Genomic DNA, 19,683 nt, shown 5'->3' on the forward strand with positions numbered 1-19,683 from the left:
AAGGCTGAAGACAAAGAATATGTTTCAAAAATATGCATTATTCTAAAGCTGAATGCGCAAGTAAGGTTCTGAAATGACAATTAACCAGGGAGGAATATCCAAGGGGCATTGTTTTTGAAAGAAATTTCTGGAAGAAATTTTCTACAGCTTTTTCTTAAATGGTCATTGTTGCTATGACAGTGAGATCTTGGGAAGGTTTGAGCTTGTTGTTAATTAAGGCAGCAGATTTATGGCAAACAGTGGTGAACAGCCACTCCTGAAGGCCCAGTCCTGGGCAATCTACCATGAGGAATGCAGACTTCTCACTAACAGATTGATGGAGGAAATAATTTTCAGGCACCCGGCAGCCTAAAAGCTTTCTATTTCCAAACAATATTGGAAGATGCAGTGCAAAGGGAGAGTGGGAGAAACTTCACTCAAAGATCAAATAACCAGTTATCAGACATTCTACAAATTCAGAAAATGCTGCAAATGAAAAGGTGACTTTTCAGAGCAGTTGTTTGAGGGATTGATGGGAATAAGGAGGGAAGAAATTGGATGCATGAGGTTAGGAAACCATTCATTATGAATTTAAAATATAATAGAATATGAAGAAACAGTAAACACTCTTTATTTTCATTCAAAGTAAAATTAACCTCAGAACTACAAGTATTATGCCGTCAGCGATGAAAGATTTTGCACACTAGAGCCATATTGGCAAGTTATCTTCTCATCTGCCGGGTTTCAACTATTTCTAAAGCCCTGCAGTGGCACAATGCTCCTTCATTCATTTTAAAGCACAGTCGGCTCCACCTACTCCGGCTATGGGTGCTTCATAACGTTGATCAGAATGCAAACTCCATTGCAATTCAGCTCATAGCACACAGCATAGCACAGGCCCTTCACGCCACACCACTGTGCCGAACTTTTAACCTGCTCAAGATCAATCAAACCCTTCCCTTCCACAGCTCTCCGTTTTTATTTCATCCAGGTGCCAAAGAGTTTCTTACATGCCCCCAGTTCTTCTGTATCCATTACCAGCCCTGGCAGAGTATTCCATACACCCACCACTGCATAAAGAACATGCCTCTGACATCACCCCCATACTTTCCTTCAAACATTAAAATTGTACTCCTTTTATCGGCCATTTCCATCGGGGGGAGTGGGGGGGAATGTCTAGCTATCCACTCGATCTATGCCTCTCATCTTGTAAATTCTCTATCAGGCCATATCTCATCTTCCTTAGCTCCAAAGAGATGAGCCCGCTAGCTCAGTTAACCTAAATCGTGCCCTCTAATCCAGGCAGTATGCTCTCCTCATCTCCTCTCTAAAGCTTCCACATCCTCTTCCTATAATGAGGTGATCAGAACCGAAAACAGTATTCCAAGAATGGTCCAACCAAGGGTTTAAAGAGCTCCAACACTAACTTGCAGCTCTTGAACTCAATACCCTAAACCAGGGGTCAGCAACGTTTACCACTGAAAGAGCCAATATGGACCCATTTCCCACAGAAAAGAAAACACTGGGAGCCACAAAATGAAATAACACTGCATACAACGGGTTTTTTTTGCCTTTATGCTATGTATAAACAAACTATAATGTGTTGCATTTATGAAATTGATGAACTCCTGCAGAGAAAACGAAATTACATTTCTGCATGCAACAAAAACATTTTGAACTCCGAAAAAAAGACGTTGGGTTGAAGGTTACTCCATAGTTAGCCTACCTTGGATCGAAGAATTAAAAGAATGCGCGCACTGGCGGGTGTCAGGCATTGGCAGTTGTGATGTATATTAATAGCGATTAAAAAACACGTTGTAGCGGTGTGCTACACGCAACGCTAAAATAAAGACTGCAGTCAAAGGTAACTTTATTCGAACTAAACAGCCTTGCTTTAAAGCCTCCTTCAACCCGTCCCCGTGGGCGCGGATGCTCCAAAAGACACGTACTCACAAACCCCCGTAGGCTATCTCCCTTAGCCGGAACTGTGGCTAATTGTGAGCCGGTTCGGATGTGCCAGGAAACGGTGTCTCCGCAAAGTTTTCAGATTGTACAAGATCACCATAATCTTCAAATTTCGAATTACATTTCAAAAGCTAACAAACCACGGGGAGCCGCATCACAGAGATCAAAGAGTCGCATGTGGCTCCGGAGCCGCGGGTTGCCGACCTCTGACCTAAACAAAGGCAACACACCACACAACTGCTTAACAACCTCCAACTTGCAGGCAACTTTGAAGGTTCAATGGATATGGACCCCAGTATCTCTCTGTTCCTCCACACTACCAAGAATCCTGCCATCGACCCTGTATTTGGCCTTCAAATCTGACCTTCCAAAGTGAACCACTTCACACTTTTCTGGATTGAATTGCATCTGCCACTTCTCAGCCCAGGGCTGCCTTGAGTCAATGCCCCATTGCAACTCACTTCATCAACATCCTTTGTGTCACCTGCAAACTTCCTAATGCACCCTTCCACTTCCTCGTCCAAGTCATGAAGAGCGGGGGTCTCAGAACTGATCGCTGTAGAACACCACTGGTCTCTAAACTCCAAGCAGAAAACTCTCCATCTACTACCACACTTTGCATTTTATGGAGAAGCCAATTCTGTAGCCACGCAGCCAAGTTTCCTTGGATCCCATGCCTGCTGAGTGAACTTATCATGGCGAAAATTTATCAAACACTTTACTAAAATCCACATACACCAAATCAATTGCTCTACCTTCAATGTGCTTGGGCACATCCTCAAAGAATTCAAACAGGTTTGAGAGGCATGACCTGCCCTTCCAAATTCATGTCTCCTATCATTTCAGATCACCCCCTCCCCCTTTCAAATCTCTTACTATCTCTTCTTTCAGTTAGTCCTGACAAAGGGTCTCAGCCCGAAATGTAGACTGTACTCCTTCCTAGATGCTGCCTGGCCTGCTGCATTCCACCAGCAATTAGTGTGTGTTGCTCAAGTATCTTTAATAAGGTTATGTTATCCATGCACTTATAAATCCTGTCTCTGAGAATAGTCTCCAATAATTTATCCGCCACTGAAGACTCAGTGGACAAGAATTCTCAGGATTATCTGAACTTCATTCCTTCAACAAAGGAATTGGCCATCCTCTAATCATTTGGTATTATTCCTGTGACCAATGAGAACATAAAGATCAAAGGTGCAGTAACTCTTTCCTCATTTCCAGTATATCCTGTCTGTCCTTTAGGACCTATCTATCCAAATGTTTTTCCAAAAGTTCAGACACATCCTCTTTTTAACATCAATATATTCAAACATATCAGCTTGTTTCAGGCCGTCCTCACTAAGTCTCTCACTGATGAGCACTGAAGTATTCATTAAGGATCTCCTTACCTCTGACCCCACGCACATTCCCTCTACTATCCCTGATACTATACCCTCTACCATGTCTCAATACCTATCCTTCTACTGCAGTGGTCCCCAACCTCGGGCCACAGACCAATACCGATCCACGAAATATGCAGGGGTGCAGCGGTAGCCGAGACGCACCCAGCACATCTTTAAGAAAAAAAGCCGAAATAAACAAGCTAATTAATTAGGTACCACCTGGCATGTAAATGTCGGCCCAGATCAGAGGTGACGCAATCGGCAATCACTTCTGATCTAGGCCGACATTTACGTGCCAGGCGGCACCTAATTAATTAGCTTGTTTATTTCGGCTTTTTTCTTAAAGATGTGCTGGGTGCATCCCGGCTACCGCTGCACCCCTGCATACATCACGGATCGGTATCGGTCTGCAGCCTGGAGGTTGGGGACCACTGTTCTACTATACCCTCACGCTTACCATTCTCCTGTTTTTCCACATACATGTTGAACACCTTGGGGTTTTCTTTAATCCACTCACCAAGGCCTTCTCATGCCCCCAAACTCTAACTCCATTCTTCAGCTCCTTCCTGGCTACCTTAACTCTTGAGCACAGTCTGATTCTTGCTTCCTAAACCTCGTTCAATTCAATTAATTTACTTATTTATGAGGTTGAGGTATGAATGGCCAAACTTCATTGTTGACCGCTGGACCGCGATCAAAAAGCTGAAGTCCACGTGCTGAAAAAAGGGTTTGTGGTTCTGACACCACCTTCTTGGAAACCAAACTCAATTTAGATTAAAAAAAACACAAAACGCTGGCAGAATTCAGCCGGCCAGACAGCATCTATGGGAGGAGGTAGTGACGACGTTTCAGGCCGAAACCCTTCATCAGGAGTGAAGTAACATGGGATGGTCGAGGGGGGAGGGATAGAGAGCTGGGAAGTGATAGGCTGGAGGGAAATGGGCTAGGTGGAAGGTGGAGAATTATGGGAAATTAAAGAAAGAAAGGTAGGGCTGTGGGGAGATTATAGTGGGGGGGGGGGGGGGAGAGAGAAAGAGAACCAGACTAAAATAATAGATAGGGATGGGGGTAAGGGGGGGGCAGGGGTATCAACGGAGGTCTGCAAGTTGGATGTTCATGCCGGCAGGTAGGAGGCTACCTAGGCGGGAAATAAGGTATTGCTCCATCAACCTGCGTGTGACCTCATCTTGAGGAGGACTTCACCTGCGAGTCAACTGGGGTGATATACTGTATCCGGTGCTCCCGATGTGGCCATTTATACATTGGGGAGACCCGCCACAGACTGGGAGACCGTTTTGCCGAACCCCGGCGCTCAGTCCTCCAGCAGTGGCGGGATCTCCCTGTGGCCACACACTTCAATTCCACAGACCACTCCCACTCCGACATGTCTGTCCATGGCCTCCTCTACCTTATCTCCCGCCGAGGTAGCCTCCTACTTTTCTTTCTCTTTTATTTCCCATAATTCTCCACCTTCCCCACTTCTTATCCCCTCTCCGCCATCCCATGCGGCACCTTTCTGATGAAGGGTTTCGGCCCGAAACGTCGTCACTACCTCCTCCCATAGATGCTGTCTGGCCTGCTGAGTTCCGCCAGCATTGTGTTTTTTTTTAAATTTATTTCCAGCATCTGCAGATTCACTCATGTGCCTTTCAATTCAGATTTAATCACTTGATCAAGGTGAAAATGCACCTCTTAAAATGAAGAGGCACTTTGTTTATTCAATTCATGGTGCGAGGGGGAAAAGACCCAAACATTTGCAGGTATGCTGCCTTGGAGATGGAGGAGGAATTGAAACTGATGTGGCATGCCAAACGCATGGCTCAGACAGAGAATTTAAGTTATTATTATGGCTCACATTGCCACCCATGGAATATTTGCAAACCAAAATAAAACGCTTGCCTTTCAGTGCTAAGTTTGTAGATTTCAAATAGTTCGCTACACGATGACAAATATTATACAAAACACTGCTTAACAGGTATCTAATTATACATATATTTCAGTAAATGTAACCATTTTAAGCACAAGTTACTAAAGGGATAGAGTGACAATTCAACTGTAAAAAGATACATTAGAATTGATAGAATTTTTTTTGATCTATTCAAAGACTAAAAATTGCACTGAAATAATGGATTTTTCATAGCCCAACCAAGTCTAAATTTAGACAATACCATTTGAATTCTCCTAATCACCTTGCAATGAAGATGATGCAATTGTAATTCACCCAATTCCTTTATGAAGTAACTAGTATTGCTCAATGAAGAACTCCATTCATAAAAGCTTCCACAATCTCAATTTCCTAAAGCACTTTGAATGAGAAAGAATTGCTTCCTGGGTGTCACAATCCAGGAAGTCTCTGAGCCACTGCAGAAAATTCTCCAGTGGGAGAACGAACAGCTAGATGGTAATTGTACATGTTGGTGCAAATGACATACTTAGAGTATAGGATGAGGTCCTGCAACATGATTAGAGGGAGTTAGTTAAAAACTAAGAGGCAGGACCTCAAGGATAATGAGTGGTGGATTACTTCTGGTGCCACAAGCTAGTGAGGTCAGAAATACAAAGATAGGACAGATGTATTCCTGGCTGAGGAGATGAAGCAGGGGGCAGGGATTCAGGTTCTTGGAACACTGGGATCTCTTATGGCGTAGCGGAAACATGCATGAGGGACGTGTTGCACTTCAGCTAAAGAAGGGCCAAAATCCTTGCAGGGAAATTTGCTGATGCTGCATGGGAGTGTTTAAAACAGTTTGGTGGAGAGTGGGACATTGAGAAGGAGGAAGTCTTGGGATAAAGCAGAGCACACGGTTAGTAACAGTAGCCAAGGGCACAGTAAAGGCAGGGAAGGGAACACTCATTTAAACTGCACTTATATCAATGCATGACATTTAACAGAAAAGGCAGACTAACGCTGAACGTGGATTGAGTCCAAGGACTGGGATGCTGTAGCCATGACAGAAACATGGCTAAGGGCAGCACTGATGGCTCAATATTCCAGGTTATAGATGCTACAGGCATGTAGGTAGTACAGGTAAGTGGAGGGTGAGGATGCCTTTTTGATAAAGATGGAGATAACGGCATCTCTTAGATATTCAGTGAGGCCATTATGGGTAGAACATAGAAACAAGGGCAGAGTCATTCTAGTCAAGCCTTATTAAATTACTCCTCACACACTCAACAGTTAACAGGAACTTGAGCAAGTGTGCAGAAAAATAGCTCAGTTGTTTTAATGGGAGATTTTAATGTTCCCAGTACTTGTTGGACAATCCAGAGTCTGGGTGTGATGGATTTTATCAACAGGTCCAGGAAAATGCTTCCTGAATCTTTATGTTGAAAGCTCTACACAGTGGGGGCACAACACTGGACCTTCACTTAAGGAAAGGGACAGGGCAAGAAACTAAAGGGGCAATCAGACAGCACTTTGGCTCTCGTGACCATAAATCAATTTGTTTTAAGGTAGTCATGGAAAAGGATGGAAGGTCCACAACTTAGGGCCCTAAACTGTAGCAGAGATAATTTTGGGAGAAATGTGGGAGGATCAAGCAGAAGTCAATTGTGACTGTTTGAAGGAAAGGGAGGCGGTCAAAAAATGTGATATTGTAGCGGTGTGCTACACGCAGCGCTAAAATTACGACACGGAGTCGGTAACTGCAGTCGAAGGAAAAACTTTATTCGAAAACTTCAGCCTCACTTTTAAGCCTCTGTCAACCGGCCCCCCATGGCGAAGAGGCTCCAAAGCTCTGTGCTCGCAAACCCCCGTAGGCTATCTAATTGTGAGTCGGTTCGGATACGCTAGGAAATGAGTCGCCACAATATCAAGCGCCCAGGAGCAGCATGTTCCTGTAGGATAAAGAGTAAACCTAACAAGCTTAGGGAACCTTGGCTAATGAGAGATATTGAGACTATGGTCAAGAAAAAGGAGGCCCTGCAGTGGGTATAGGAAGTTGGGGACAACCAAATCCCTTGGTAACTCGAAAAAGATTAATCATACCCTTCTGAGAGAAAACAGGGCCACAAAGGCAGACCCAGCAGGTAGCACCAAGAGAATTCCAAGAGGTTCTATAGCCTTAAGAGTAAAAGAGTGATTGGGGATCCCCTTGGAGATCATCTATGTTGAGCTGCAGAAGATGGGTGGGATTTTAATGAATATTTTTCCTCGGTTTACTGAGGAGAAAATCATGGTTGCTCAAGAGATAGCAGAAAAAAGGTGGATGATGTGGAGGTCATCAGATTACACAAGAGTATCTGCAGGCTTACAGTGCATTAAAATGTACGAACCCCCAGAACCCTACAAAGGACATTCTCAATTTGTCTAGATAAGAAATTGCGAAGCCCTTGCAGGGATATTTGTTCAGTGAAGTTCCTGAAAACTGGAAGGCAGCCTGTATTGTTTTGGTTATGGGTTGCCAAGTCAAGCCAGAGAACTACAGCCAGACAGCCTGACATCAGTAAGGGGAAGCTGCTGCAGGGTATTCTGAGGGGCAGCACTACCAGCTTTTGGATAGATGCAATCTGATTGAGAGTAAAGACAGCTTTCTGCTTGGAAAGTCATGTTTGATGAATTTTTATAGCTTTTTTTTTTAAAGAGCTAATGAAAAAGATGAGCACATGGCAGAGGATGCTGTCCATTTGGACTTCACCAGGGTCTTTGAAAAGGTCCCACATAATAGACTAGTCACAGAATCCAGGGAGAGCTAGTTAGATGGATTCAGAATTGCCTCAGGAAGCAGAAGATGGTGGTTGAAGGTTGTTTGTCAGACTTGAGGCTAATGGTTTGCCACACGAAAGGGTGTTGAGACCCTTGTTCTTCATTATTTATGCAAATGATTTGGTTGTGAGTGCACAAGACTGAAATGGGAAATTTGCAGATGACACAAAATTAGGATGTGTTGTTGAAAGTGAACATTACCAAAGAAGACAGGAAAATCTTTTTCCACAAAGACTGTTTATATGGAATGAGATGCCTGAGGAAGGTACAACAGCATCATTTAAAAATGACTCTGATATGTACATGGGGATATGAGTCAAGCACAGGAAATTGGGACCATTTAGGCAGGCACCATGATCAGCAAGGACTCATTAGACTGAAGGGTCTGTATCCCTGTATGACCAGTACTTCCATTGCATGTTCAGATGCAGACAGAAATGAAAATTGAGTGGTTTGAATACAGAACTGATTGTCATATGGAACAGTCCAAGAGCATGGATGTACTTGAGGGAAACCAGGCAAGTAAATGAGGAAGGGCTAGCAACAATTACTGAAGCTGTTAGATGATGATGATGCCTCTGCCAGACATCATGGCAGAGAGACTATCTGAGGTTTACAATCAATGCAACTCGTAAAACCCCTTTTCAGTCATTTTCTAAACAGGGCAATGAAACGACTAGCTCTTCGCTTAGTAACTGCAGATGTGGTACCTTTTTTTTGTCTGATGTCCACATCTATGTGCTTCATGCTACAAAAATATCAAAGAAAAAAATCTGTTCTGAAGTCACCATAAATGGTACCAGTGGGTGGATGTTCTGTTAATGTTAGTAGGACATTCCCCAAAAACAACAACATTTACTTAGTGGTGCCTTTAGGACAAGTCCCAATCACACATACTGAAAAACAGCCAAGTAGGTATTTCATAATCTTTTTTAAAATCAAAACCCAAAATGTAGCAAAATACTATATAATGAATAATTTGAGATGAGATTTAAAAATTTATAAAACATGTTCAGTATTTTTACTTACTGTTTATTACTAAACAGTACACAAGCAATGTCCAAGTGCAGCAGGATGAATTTCCTCTTCTCCAGTACTATTGACCAGGTTTGTGCTAGACCTGAAGCTAAGGGACCTTGTCTGTATAACTTACTACCTTTATTCAGCAAGCAGAAACTCAGTTTAAAAAACATGAATGTTTTAAATAACCATTGCTCTCTTATGAAATTGGAAATAGGTATTTACTATGAAACAGTAATTCTTAATCCTAGCAAGATATTCTATGAGCTTTGACTAAAGGATATTTGCCTTAATTCAATAATCGCAAATAAAAGGTTTACAGTGCCATAAACACTAAGTACTGGAAGAACACAACAGGTCAGATAGCATCTAGATACTGTAGGTTTTCACCTGTTTACTGTACCATGACATAAGTAATATTGATCAATTAGCATAAACCTACAGAGCAGTCAAGTTGAAAAAATAGGTTTCATAAAGCATAAAACTAACCTTATTAGCCTTGTCTCTTCCCACTGCTTCCAAGTTATGCATTTTTCCATTTGAAACTGACAATAAATCATTGTCCCAAGAACTAGAAAATATTTACCATAAATTTGTCCCTCTTTGTTGAATAACTAGTCCCAGCATTAAGTTACTCCACAATTCAGTCAATGTCACCATGCATCATTTTGATGGGCATGTACTCTTTAGTTTTAACAATTATTTTGTATCACAAAAGATGGACTAGCCATTAACTTTTTTTCTTAACAAGTTTTTGTTCTTTGGTAATGTACACTACACCCACCGCCAAACCCAAAATGGGGCTGTACTCAAATTTGTAACCGCTTTGTAATCTGCAGTTACCTCCAACAATTATTCTGTTCACTCCTCCAGAATCTATATTTGGTTAATGCCATAACTACAAAAATATAAATTCATTTAACGTTCCAATTATATTTGTCTTGCATGTTCTACAACTAGATGCCAGCATTAAATTACAGAGGGATTGATTAATTGAGTGGGTAAGAGTAAAAGTAGCTAGATTTCAGGGCAGATCGATGCTCAGATCAAGCACTTTGGGACCAAACAAAAACACAAAGACAAGCAATTCCCTCATGCCAAAAAAAGCTAGAAATGAACTCCATTACAAAAGAGAAATCCAAAAGGCTAAATGGAAAGCTTCAAGGTTGGAAATCAAAAGGCGTTTAGCCATTAGTGTAACAAACCTTCGTCTGGACTACATCGAAGAATTCTGTATGGTTCTGATCACACCTGTGAAAAGGCCACATAGGCCTTAAGCTGTATTGCTATTTATCCTGGATTTGATACCACTGTACATCAGCAATTATTCTGCCTGGCAGGTTCATTAGATCCTTTTGCATAGCACTAAACAAAACCTATTCGAACGTCAGCATCCAGGCTAAAGATTTATGTTGCAATGAACACCACAGTAATGCCATTTGAAAAAAATGCAATCACACTGTTTAGAGACTCAATTCCCCCCATGTATTATGAAAATTATACAGGTACCCCAATTTATGGCAAATCAAGTGATTTTAAAGTTATTTGTTGGTTAATAAAAAATATTCTACCTGTGCCACATCAAAACAGCCAGCCTCAGAGTTTCTTGTTCAATGACGAGCTGAAATTAAAACAAAAACAATTCAATTCACTGCATTATTAGATGATTTTCCCATCAGTGTTTAGAACCAATATGATTGTTGTAACAATGGCAACTTGATGGTACAGTAGTTACCCCTGCCCCGCAGCTGCAGAGGCCCATACTGAAAACTAACCCCCCCTCTATCCCACCTGTCCCCCTCAAAGTCTCCCGGGAATTTGTGGAGTTTGCATTGCTCTGTGTGGGCTTGAGTTCTGTCAGTTGAAGATGTGCTGGTACTGTACGTTAATTAGCTCCGTAAAAAAACACTGAGTACTTGAGCGGCAAATGAATCGATAGTGATTTGATGGACACGAGAACACAGGGAAAAGAGGAGGGGAAGGGAACTGGATTCACTGGTGAGAAGTGGCATGATCCTGATGGGCCAAATGATCTCCATGCTGTAACAAGTGCTGCAAGAATTATCAACGCAACAAAATAGCTGCATTTTTTCTTCCCTTCTGAGGTAACGACCAAAGCATTTTGTAAACCAGCAAAGGGCCCTTTTTAAGTTTACTCATTTTATGTTTCATTCATCTGCAAGCATTTCCTCATTTAGTTATTACATGCTTTGGAAAGAATAATTGCATAATGCATCTCAAATGAAAATGAACTTCCTAAAAACGACTAAAAGTAAAAACACTGCTTCTGAAAATATCAAACACTAATATAAATCACAACATTCAACAGTGAATGCCTTTATGCCAGAAGCTAAAATAGTCAGAAAAGCTATATTTGGTAAAGGACAGAAACAGAAGTAAAGCTGAAGAAACAAGAGAAACTAGCAGTCAAATCTGACTGGACAAAACAGAAAATAACCTGTCTGACTACTTATTTAAAATTATAGTAGAGCATACAGAAATGAGAAAGACTTCTGAACTGAACCTGCTCTTTATTTTCTTGGAGACACTGTACCACGAATTTAATTTGAAGTGTTATTTATTTTGCAGGCACAGAATCAAGCTTTTTTGAGAACACCCAAATGCTTCATCTGGATTGGCCACCTTTCCTAATGTGTTATGGAATGGTGTCCGATATCGATCTGCCATTAAGTCATCTCTTGCACTGGCCCCAAATTTATTTCAGCCCATCACTTGAGATTGGCACTCAGAACCTACATTTGAAACAAAACCTTCAAGCTCCTATCAGGAGCTTAGTATGAATGCTGAACATATCAAAATTACTAAATACCAGTCTGCAAACGTGTTAACTGCTTGGTCCGGGAATCATCTAATTTCCTCTATCACATGTGGAGGTAAGAGCAAAGGAGAATTGTTTTAAATCTTCACTGAATTTGAATAAACTTCTTTGTTCTGCTTTTAAGTATACATTCCCAAGTTAATTAGTCTGTTATTATTGTTTCACATAACTTGTTTAAAAAATATTAGCATTCGACTTTCACTTCCCAACTAAAATCAATTTCCATTCTGCAACTTGAGTGCAAATCCCAAATGCGTCATCCACAACACCCTCCCCCCTCCAAAAGGATAAAACTGACATTTATCCTGGACATTACTTTTGGATAAACATTACTGAGTATTCAAAGCACAACTTCCAAATTTTACAAAACCATTTAAAGCAACAAGTTTTCTTTGAATAAACTGAAGCACTAATTATTTGCAACACGAGTGAATCTGCAGATGCTGGAAATAAATAAAAACACAAAATGCTGGCAGAACTCAGCAGGCCAGACAGCATCTATGGGAAGAGGTAGTGACGACGTTTCGGGCCGAAACCCTTCATCAGGAGTGAAATAACATGGGATGGTCGAGGGGGGATAAGAAGTGGGGGAGGGATGAAGTAGAGAGCTGGGAAGTGATAGGCTGAAGGGAAATGGGCTAGTGGGGAGGTAGACTACCTCCCATACCTCCATTCACTACCTCCTCCCATAGATGCTGTCTGGCCTGCTGAGTTCTGCCAGCATTTTGTGTTTTCACTAATTATTTGCACTATGTTTCTGACTAGAGTCACTTTTTTGTAAAGCAGGATTCAAGCCATCTGTAATAAACAAAGTCAAAGCCAGTCAGCAAAAACAAAGTTTGCTATTTAACTTTGTTTAAAAGTTGAACTATCTTGCTCACATTTACTATTTTACTCATTAGTTCCCAAAATCCTGAAAGTATTGAGAAATATGAGGTAAGGTTATAAAAATATTGCTCATTGTTTCTCTTCTCCACCAAGAACTGATCAAGAAACATCCTTAACTTTATACTTTAAAGTGACAAATTAAAATGTATGAAATAGACTGGATATAAACAGCAAAAAAAAACTGTGTGAAAAAGTTTCCCTTCACCCCAAGGCCAAATCAACTTCCTGACATTACAAGATTGGGGAAGATCATTACAAGCCAAGCAGGGTATTAATTCAATCCTGGGCATTTACCAAACAATGCACTCTACAAGGCAATGTTTTTCATATTTATTTATACACAGAAGTTTCAACTGAGCTCAATTTATTATTTCTTGCCAGCACCTCGCTCATTATTGGCCAATATCTTCTGTGCTGTTCTGAGTTCTGCCACAGTTTTCTTGCAAATATTGAATGCAATTTTGTCACCAAATCCATAGGCCATTTCAACAGCTGTGCATCATATCATCCTTGCCAAACAAATTTCTTTCTCCCCATCCTGCCACAGAAACAGTTCCTTTATAACCATGAACAGGTTGTTATCCATTGATTCCATTTAGTCACTGTTCTATAGATTTGCTAAGTATGCCCGCAGAAAACAGAATCTAGGGTAGCAAGTATGAGGTGGAATGTACTCTGATTATAAATTTTACTTTGAACTTTGATATTCTAAAACTCAATTGACTGATCTTAAGTTCTGATTTACTACAATATATTACAAGGAGGAAGGATGAACATGATGCCCTTATCCAAGTTTCCTCAAACCCAGTGAGTGTCATCATTAAACAATGTTCAAGGCGTTCACCGGAGGTGAATGAAATAAACAAATCCAGTGAAGCTAGGAACACTAATCTGAACTCACATTATGGAGTCAAGAATATCCTTTGACATCCTATACAGCAATTCTCCTTAAACTTCAAAACACCTAGCCTCTTTCTCTCCCTGTGTCACTGATCCCTACACCCTCAAAACTATGTAGTTTGTGGACACCATTTCCCATCCAGGTTTCAAGAAGCAGGGTGTGTTTGGGGGGTGGGAAGGAAGGGGAATACAATCTGGATGTTCTCTTTCCTGACTTGCTTTAACTTATCCCCTTCTCAACTTGTAGCAATGAGGGCCAAACCAGATACCTGACAAAGGTGGTACTGTTCCAGTTGGTGAAAAGTCCTCTCCCTATCAGACACCATTTTGCCTCAAACAGTAGCATCAACTCTCAAACGGTTCACTGCTCCCTGCCACAGTAGAAGACAAGCAGCATGTGGACTTTATGGACAGTGGTCATACCAAAGCTGCTCTCACTCGAGTACACTGAAAACTGAATTTGTGCTGCTTCTTTTCTCACACTGTTCCATCGCTCGCACAGCTCTACCTCATGTGTTCTCGCCCCAACTCTAATCTCTCCCTCTCAGAGATACACTAATACCAAACACCTATTACAGGACTCTAGACTGCCACATTTATCTCAACTATACTCCCTCCCATATTCATCCTGTATGGCTTCTCGGTCTAACAGCCCCTGGATCTCTACTTATTAACCAGACTGCTTCACAAACACCAAACTGCCCTTCAGATAGTACCACAGCTTTACCTTATTTATTCCCATCCCAACACCCCCTGGCCCCCACTCAACCTAAGCCCCATTTAGTTTCTCTTCTCACTTCTGGCAGAGGATTTTCAATCTGTAACACTAATTCCATTTCTCACCCCACAAATGTTCCCTGGCCACTCAATATTTCCAGTATTTTCTAGCTTTCAGATTTCCAAATCTTCAGGTTTTTTTTTAAATTTCATGGTAAATTGTGTTACAGCCAATATAAAAAATAGCTTTCACAAGACTATTTTAGGGGTGCCTTTCCAGTATTGTTTACCAGCTTTGCACTTAACACAGGCATCAAGGCAATACATGTAAAAAACAATTTGCCCATTAACAGTGAAATGAAGGATAGACAGCTGCTTTCCAAAAAAATGCTTCTAATGCTAGGATTAAAAACAAAATCCACTACACAGTGTTTGCATTTGTAGACAATTGTTAGCCAATAATCATGTTACAATGGAATTTAATGTGGTTATTTTCTGAAGTTGAGTGTCCCAAAAGAGTTCACCTTTAATATAAACTGAGCCAGGGAACAAAGCAATACTTTTCTATCTTCATATGCAAGAACAAATTCAAAAAGCAAGAGTTTAATTATCCTAATGTACTAATGACAGACCGGAGCCAGACTTCCTTCTATTTAAAAAAAATGGCACAACAGCTTGCCAAATCCTAAAAGGTTTCAAAAATACCTTAAGTTTACCTACAGTCTAAGCTTCAGAGCATTTTAAAAGATTCAAAGTACAGTTATTTACTATCAAAGCATGTATGCAGCATTTTAAATCCTCTTCCCCACAGACAGCCATGAAACAAAGAAAACCATGAAACCTCTTCAAAAAAGCATCAAATCCCCCCTCTCACCACATGCGGAAAAAAAACACGTCCGGTAACTGACAAAAGGTGTGAAAAAAATATAAAACAAAATCAAAGGAGTCCAGGCATATTCAATTCAGCTCAGTGTTCATTATCTGCAAAATAGCAACAACAAAAAAGTGACTAGAATCCAGAGACACATCATAACCTGAACTGCAAACCATGTCAATTAAACCTTGTTTAAGGACTCCAGCGCCATCCTCCAACAGCACTGAGGAGGAGACAGACCCGTCACGTGCAGACTCCTTCCTCTGGCAGGATTGAGCGAGAAGCTGGGTAGATGATTTTGAACATCCTCTTGCCTTCTGTACGTGCCTCAATGATTTCACTCCTCCTCAGCACTCTCATCTGTGAGATCATCGAGAAATCGAACACGGGCTTGTGCCCCATATCCAGGCCGCACACTTCGAAGTCTCCCAGAACTGCCTCAGACAGCAAAGCACCAGGTTGCTCTATCGGCCCGAAAATAGATAACCCAAGTGTAGATTGTAGGCTCCAGCAGTAGTAGAACCACATTTGAAAGAAAAGACAAAAGTGAAAGTAGTAGTTTTGAGTATCTTCTGGAGAAGGTTTCCCTTGGTCACATTGTTTACTGACGGCATCTTCGTCTGGATATTGTCACGGTTTTTTTTTAAAACAAAGTTTGTTTCAAAGTTTTCAAACAAAAATTCAATGGAGTATTTAATTCAAATATTCAAATATGGAGAAAAGACTGCATTAAAACACCAAAAAATAAAACACATGGCAAGAAACCTGTTAAAAAAAAATCAAAGCTCATTTTAGAGAATGGAATTGATGACACCTAGAACAAGACTCCTGACACGATGGTTTTCTGCTTTTTATCTCACATGTTGCAAATTTACAATCAAGCCCGTTTTATATCACTTCACATTCTTAAAAAACTTACAAAGTAATGAAGCAAACGTCTGCTAGTTCCAAAGGTGGTATTGAGTATTCTTTTTGCCCCTTCAATTGCTAAGCTAATACTGGTGTGCTTCACAAGTAAATACCACCATTCCAGATGCTAGAGAGAAGGCACAAGAAAATAATTCTTAGAATACTATGTTCACATTCAGCTAGGGTGCTCGTGCCTAACGGGAGTGGAGGCAATACCCATCTCCATCATGCTCTACTCATCCTCTGGAACACATTTCCCTCCAGAGAACTGTCATGTTATCCTGCTTGCTACCATCTCTTGAGCCAAGTTTTTCCACCTACGGTTTTCCTAATCTGGCCAGTCTGGATTCAATCTGACTGTTTTTTTTGGCTTTCTTCTACAGAGGAACCTCATTAAATGCCGGAGAAAGATTCTTCTTTAATTCCATTTTTAGGTCTGGATTTCAGATGTTCTGAATCCTGAGTGATTAAATTACTGTGTACATGATTCTGAGAGATCTGAGCAGAGCTTTGAGCAATTAAAACTCACTTCAGAACACCAAACTCACCTCACATGAACAAAATGTCCTCAAACTCAAGGATGCCCGCATTCTAAGGGATCAATTGTGTAATAAATGGGCAATGGGGTTAATTTTCAACTTGCAAGTTTGATGATACACAAGCCAAACACAAACTTTCTATTATTCAATTTAATTCAAAATCATACCGATATGGAAATACATTTACGAGTCTTAACTGCTGGCTAAAATACCTAGAAAACTCACACTCAGTTCAAGTTACAGCTCAACACCATCCTCTGTAGAACCGCTAGGGATGGGCAACAAATGCTTGCTACGCATAGACTCTCAAAGAAATAATTTTTCGCCACTTAAATTCCTTAGTTAAGAATCAAAGCTGAGTTGATGAACATGACACAAGACAGAAGTAAAAATGACACTGGTGGGATTGCTTACAATTAAAAAGAAAAACTTGGTGTAAACAGGTCAGACGTCATCCATGGAAGCATTTGTTTCAGACCAAAAATACTGTCAGAAGTCAGAAAGGAAGAAAAATGATTTTAAGTTGTAGAGAAGGCAGAGGAAGGAACAAATAGGACAAAGGCACATCCATGATGGGGTAACCAGGATTGCCAGGGGGAAAAGTTGCAATTATCCTCAGGTCAAATTAGTTAATGAGGTCTGGTATAAATAAAGTACAAAGTTTTGCAAATATATGTAGTAGGCCTCCGTTAGTCTCGATAGACCATGGATTTGTGCCTTGGAGAGTTTCCAAGCACAGGCCTGGGCAGGGTTTTTTTTTTAAATGGAAGATTGGCAGTTGCCCAAGCTGTAAGTCTCCCCTCTCCACACCACCGTTGTTGTCAAGGGAAGGGCACTAGGACCCATACAGCTTGGCACCAGTGTCACCGCAGAGCAACTTGTGGTTAAGTGCCTTCCTCAAGGACACACACGCAAGCCTCAGCCAAGGCTCGAACTAGTGACCTTCAGATGACTAGATGAACACCTTAACCACTTGGCCATGCGCCAACACTTTTGCAAACAGCAGGTCACATCAGAGCTGAATGGAATAGTCAGATGAGATGCAGAGGCGGCAGGTAACTGAAGTTGAGGAAATTAACGTAGACTGTGGAAAGCTGCAGTGTGCCGACACAGATGAAATTCAGTTCAAGCATGCACTGGGCACCATTACCACAGTCCAGGAAGCCATCTTAGATGGGTTGGAAATCAGTGAGATGGAGAATTTAAACGGCAGTCAATGGCAAACTACGGTTGCCCAAGCAGCCTAACCATGAGTACCCTTGTAAGGTTATCACCCAATCGGCATTTAGTCTCTGCAAAGCAGAGAGGACAACTACACTGTCAATAAGAAATGTGGTACACTATATTGGAAGTGGAAGTGATTTTAGCACCCATCTCCTGTCTTCTTGCCATATCCCTTCATGCCCTGACCAATCAATCTATCAACATCTGCCTTAAATGAAAGTAAAATCCTTGCCTCCCAGCTGCCTGTGGCAAAGAATTCCACTGTTTCACCAACCTCTGGATAAAGAAATTCCCCATCTCTGTTCTAAAAGGACACCCCTCTATTCTAGGGCCGTGTCCTCTGGTTAAGACTCTCCCACCATAGGAGACATTCTCTTCACATCAACCCTATCAAGGTCTTTCACCATTTGATAGGTTTCAATGAGGTCACCCCTCAGTCTTCTGAATTCTAGAGAATACAAGCCGAGAACCATCAAACACTTCATGTAACATGCCAATCAATCCTGGAATCATTTCTGTGAACCTCCTTTGAACCTCTCCAGTTTCAGTACATCCTTTGAAAGATAAGGCACCCAAATCTGCTTACAACACTCCAAGTGAGGCCTCAGTTCTTTACAGAATTTCAATATTTACATCCTCGCTTTTATATTCTAGTCCACTTCAAATGAATGTTAACATTGCATTTACCTTCCTCACCACAGACACAACTTGCAAATTAACCTTCAGGGAATCCTGCACAAGGACTTCCAAGTCCTTTTGTGTCTGTTTTTTGTAGTTTCCCTCCATTTAGAAAGTAGTCAACCCTTTTATTTTTTCTACCAAAGTGCATGATCATACACTTCCCTACACTGTATTTGGTTTGTGACTTGTCTATCCAGAAAGAGAGTCAGAACTAGACCATGTGAATCACTGAGCAAAGTGAAAAATAATGAAATTTAGAAGTTTCATGTGTACACAAAAAGCAGTGTTAATGCTGATAAAGTTAATGACTGATAAAGGGATTGCTCTGCTGGGAAGTAGAGGTAATTACAAAAATATCTTTCTTTAAGTAGTAACACCAAAATGAGTAAGCTTTAGAAAAATGGGGTTAACCAAAGTCACGTTGACTTAGCTTATTTGCATCTTAAATGAAGGAGATCTGGATTAGAGAGTATTCAAAGTACAATATCAAAGACTGTATACAAAGTATACAACCTTGAGATTTGTTTGCCAACAGGCAGCCAAAAAACAAGAAACCCAAAAGAACCCAGTTTAAGAAAATATAAAACCCAATGCCTGATGTGCAGAGAAAGGGGTTAAAAGACATTAATCATGCAATCAACACAAGTGAGCAGTAACATTACGAGCCAAAATGAGTCCTTAGGTCTGAACCCTGGAGCTGCCTGGAGTGGGCCTAAGCCTCAGTATCAGTTCACCCACCATATTAGCAGGCACGAAGCACAGCAGCCGAGGCAGTCTTCATAACCTCAGCGGCATAGAGAAAGAAGGGAGCAAGATTTAGAGAAGGAATCTAAAAAGCAAAAGATTAGAGATATGAGGAAAGCACAGATCCAGAAAGAGATGGTCTATGATAAGTAGTTTAAGAGAGGCAAATACAAGTAGACTTCACCATTATCTCTTGGATGTGAACCAAAAGGACCTAGGCTGCCTTTAGAAGTAATGCATCTTAAACCTGCCAGTGACAGAAACCTTAGGTTAATGTATACAAAAGCAGTTTTCTTTGTGATGCACAGCATAAACTT

At 41.1% G+C, this 19,683-nt stretch overlaps 1 protein-coding gene across 2 annotated transcripts in view; it reads right to left on the reverse strand.

Moving 5' to 3' along the window:
* LOC132380151 (cytoplasmic protein NCK1-like) overlaps positions 1–19,683 on the reverse strand; it is a 199,753-nt gene that overhangs the window by 110,871 nt on the left and 69,199 nt on the right. For both annotated transcript variants that reach the window (XM_059948779.1, XM_059948788.1), the window contains exon 2: positions 10,623–10,672. The gene's annotated coding sequence lies outside the window, so the exon portion shown is untranslated. The remainder of the gene's footprint in view (positions 1–10,622; positions 10,673–19,683) is intronic.

The sequence above is a fragment of the Hypanus sabinus genome, chromosome 2 (genome assembly GCF_030144855.1).
Source record: "Hypanus sabinus isolate sHypSab1 chromosome 2, sHypSab1.hap1, whole genome shotgun sequence".
Taxonomy (NCBI): Eukaryota; Metazoa; Chordata; class Chondrichthyes; order Myliobatiformes; family Dasyatidae; genus Hypanus; species Hypanus sabinus.